The sequence below is a fragment of the Nyctereutes procyonoides genome, unplaced genomic scaffold (assembly GCF_905146905.1).
Source record: "Nyctereutes procyonoides isolate TBG_1078 unplaced genomic scaffold, NYPRO_anot_genome, whole genome shotgun sequence".
NCBI classification, from domain to species: Eukaryota; Metazoa; Chordata; class Mammalia; order Carnivora; family Canidae; genus Nyctereutes; species Nyctereutes procyonoides.
The window spans coordinates 165174-169558 of NW_026575148.1; positions in this window are offsets into that span (position 1 = coordinate 165174).

Sequence of the window (4385 nt, forward strand, 5' to 3'; positions counted from 1 at the left end):
AAAGAATGAAATCTTACCGGTTGTGACAACATAGATGGACTTAGAGTAAGTTAAGTGAAATGACTCTGACAGAGAAAGACAGATAATGTAGGATTTCAGTTATATGTATTGTCTAAAAAACAAGACAAAATGAAATAGAATCATTGAGAGATACAGGAAATAAACTTGGTTACAAGAGGAAGGAAGGATTGGAGGCAGATAAAATAAGTGAAGAGGATTATGACTTACAAACTACCAGTTATAAATAATTCATGGGGATGTATTGTACAGCATAGGGAATATAACCAATAATATTTTAATAACTTTGTATGGTGACATGGTAGCTAGACTTATCATGGAGATCATTTCATAATATATAAAAATATCAAGACACTGTGATGTACACCTGAAACTAATAGGTTATTGTATGTCACTTATACTTCAATCTACAAATGTAAAAATTCAATTTCAATTAAATGCGTGGGCATATGCACATGTACAGGTACAAATGCATGTACATACACACACCAGAGTCCCACTACGATGAGTGTTTTATTTTTTTTAATTTTTATTTATTTATGAGAGTCACACAGAGAGAGAGAGAGAGGCAGAGACAAAGGCAGAGGGAGAAGCCGGCTCCATGCACTGGGAGCCCGACGTGGGATTCGATCCCGAGTCTCCAGGATCGCGCCCTGGACCAAAGGCAGGCGCTAAACTGCTGCGCCATCCAGGGATCCCCATGAGTGTTTTAAAGCTTAGAATTACGCGGCTTATCCATTATTAGAGCAGCTGGCAGTGCACATATACCACCAGCACTTTAGAAGTCTCCTAATGCATTCAATTACACTATTTGTAAATGAGTTGCCTGACAATAATACTGTCATGTGCCAAGCAGACCCAGAGAAGGTCAAGGGGAATTACTATTCTGTGAGCAAAACCTTGTCTTCTAGTAGAGGACATTAGCAAACCAATAGTTTATAAAAAGAGACCCCTGAACTAATATAAACTACTCAGGTGATCCAGGCACAAGACAGCACCGAGGCTTAGGGTGGAAAATGTGGTCTAGTTGTTTGATGCATATGAAATCTTTCTCAGATATAAATGAAGTAGAGATGCAGAGCTGTAAGACCACTCATAGGACACGCAAGTTTGCCGAAAAGGCTTTACACGAAGTGCAGGCACATGGAAGATGACAGAAGTACGTAAAATTCCAAATACAGCCTTAGTTCCACTTTATTCTTTCTATGTGTCATCATTGGTGTAAATCCTTAGGGAATGTGTATGTGAGTCGCCCAACTTATCCTCTAAAAAGGGTTAAAGGGGGGGGGCAGATGGTGGAGGAGTGGGGTCCCCAAGTCACCTGGCCCCACCAACCTACCGAGATAACTTTCAAACCATCCTGAAAGCCTACCAATTCAACCTGAGATCTAAAGAGAGAACAGAGACCACTAGAGAGAGAAGGCTTTGCGCTTCTAACCTGGTAGGAAGTTGGAGAGTGGGGGAGGGGCCCGAGGAGCCGGGCTGAAGGGGGGCAGGGGACTCGGGACAGGGGAGCCCGGGGAGGAGACGGGGGAACTTTGAAAATCTGCCCCAGATCCTTCCTGGATAGAGGGGTGCTCGCAGGGAACTGGGGGGGAATTACAGGAAGAGCAGTGGGGCCCCCAGGTTCCCAGGGTCACTAACAGAGGAGGTGCCCCCAGGGGAGAGCGCCCCACACTGCAGCGGGGCCTGGGAAAGGGCTGGGGGCCCCAGTGGGGCCTCAGGAGCAGCTCGGGGGGGCTTGGCGGGAAGGGGGCTGCACGGCCTGGGGAGCAGCCCCAGGAGCAGCTCAGGAGGGGGCTCCGCATGGAGAGGGCTCCGCGTGGAGGGAGCTGCGTGGCCCAGGGGCAGCTGGGGGCGGGCTCGGAGTGGAGGGGGCTGCACAGCCTGGGGAACACAATTCCAGCGGCACAGGCCCCAGAGCCCAGGGCGCCAGGGGACACAGCCCAGGATCCAGCTCACAGGTGGAGGCGAGGAGGGCACAAGACAGCGAGGACGCTTCTGTCGCCAGGCGCCCCGAGCTGTGCAGGTCAGCGACCCCCACTGCCCCAGAGCATCCAGGCCAGTGCAGACCCGGAGCTGCGGGAGTTACTGGAGGAGCTGACTCCAGGGCTGGGGAGCTGGCCACCGCCACTGTGGTTGTTCCTCCTGGTGTCACCCTGTGCCTGGGACTGAGCAGGGCCGCCAGGGAGCAGGGGCCTCAGGGGATCAACAGCTCCCACTGAGCCGGCACCTGGCAGGGGGCGGGCCAGCTCCCCAGGTGCACACACCTGAGCATCAGCACAGCAGCCCCTCCCCCCAGAGACCCCCTGGAAGGACAGGAGAAGAGCAAGTTCTGGACTGAGCAGCACTGGAAAGTTCCAGGGGAAGTCGAGGGGTTTACAGTATATAGAACCTAAGGGTACCCCTCCTTTTTCCAGTACAACTCATTTTTATATCAGACTATAAATTTCCAATTCTTTTTCTCTTTTCCCACCTTAACTACAGTATTTTACCACCTGTTCGTTTTTAAGATTCTTTCATTTTGACTTTCATATTTCTATAATTACAGGTCCTAGATTTATTTTCCACTTCTAGATTCCCCTCAACATACTCAATTTTGGGAGATATACAAGATATGTTGTTTTGCTTTCTGTTTTTTGTTTCCTCTGCCTCATTGTGTTCTACAATGGCAGAAGTTAATACCTTCTGAAGCATGACCAGCATGCACCCAGAACCAAGTGGTATACCATGCTGGTTCATTCTGTGAGATTCCTCATTCCCATTCTGCCCCTCTCTTTTATCTTGCTTATGTTTTGGTGGTCAATGTTGGGGCCCTCTACAAGTATTTCTGGTTTGTATAAACTTGGGACTGAGCAGCTTCTAACATACAGAACATAATATACTCAGAAACAGGAGGATCACCCTCTAGAACCCCTCAGGTAGACTACATCCTCCCTCCACTACAACTTCTTCACCATCACCATCTCCCAGTCACCTTTTTTCTTTTCTTTTCTTTTTTTCTCTTCCTTTTTAGGATTCCTGGCCTTTTATTTTTACTGCTTTGTTTTAAAATTTATTTTTCACTTTAGTGGTCCTTCTGCTTTATTTCATTCTGATCTTTGTTTTCAATTTCTGGTCTCTTGACCTCGGCAGAATCATCTAGGGTGAAATTTACTTAGGTCATAGTTGATATTCTTGATGCAGCCCGCCCATACAGCCACTCTGCACTGAGCAAAATGACTAGAAAGAACTCACCACAAAAGAAAGAATCAGAAACAGTACTCTCTACCACAGAGTTACAGAATTTGGATTACAATTCGATGTCAGAAGGCCAACACAATTATAAAGCTACTGATTGCTCTGGAAAAAAAGCATAAAGGATTCAAGAGACTTCATGACTGCAGAATTTAGATCTAATCAGGCCAAAATTAAAAATCAGTTAAATGAGGTGCAATCCAAACTGGAGGTCCTAACAATGAGGGTTAATGAGAAGATAAAAGAGTGAGTGACATAGAAGACAAGTTGATGGCAAGGAAGGAAGCTGAGGAAAAAGAGAAACACAATTAAAAGACCATGAGGAAAGGTTAAGGGAAATAAATGACAGCCTCAGAAGGAAAAAAATCTATGTTTAATTGGGATTCCAGAGGGTGCTGAGAGGGACAGAGGACCAGAAAGCGTATTTGAACAATCATAGCTGAGAACTTCCCTAATTTGGGGAAAGAAACAGGCATTCAGGTCCAGTAGATAGAGAGATCCCCCCCCCAAAAAAAAAATCAACAAAAACTGTTCAACACCTCGACATTTAACAGTGAAACTTGCAAATTCCAAAGATAAAGAGAAAATCCTTAAAGCAGTGAGACACAAGAGATCCCTAACTTATATGGGGAGAAATATTATATTAACAGAAGACCTCTCCACAGAGACCTGGCAGGCCAGAAAGGACTGGCAGGATATATTTAGGGCACTAAATAGAAGAACATGCAGCCAATAATACTTTATTGAGCAAGGCTCTCATTCAGAATAGAAGGAAAGATAAAGAGCTTCCAACATAGGCAGAAACTGAAAGAATATGTGACCACCAAACCAGCTCTGCAAGAAATATTAAGGGGGACTCTGAAAAAGAAAGGGGATCCCAAAGAAATAATCCAAAAAACAGGGACTGAACAGGTATTATGATGACACTAAATTCATATCTTTCAATAGTAACTCTGAATGTGAATGGGCTAAATGATCCCATCAAAAGACACTGGGTTTCCAACTGGATAAAAAAGCAGGACCCATCTATTTGCTGTCTATAAGAGACTCACTTTAGACCTAAGGACACCTCCAGCCTTAAAATGAAAGGTTGGAGAACCATTTACCATTCAAACGGTCCTCAAAACAAA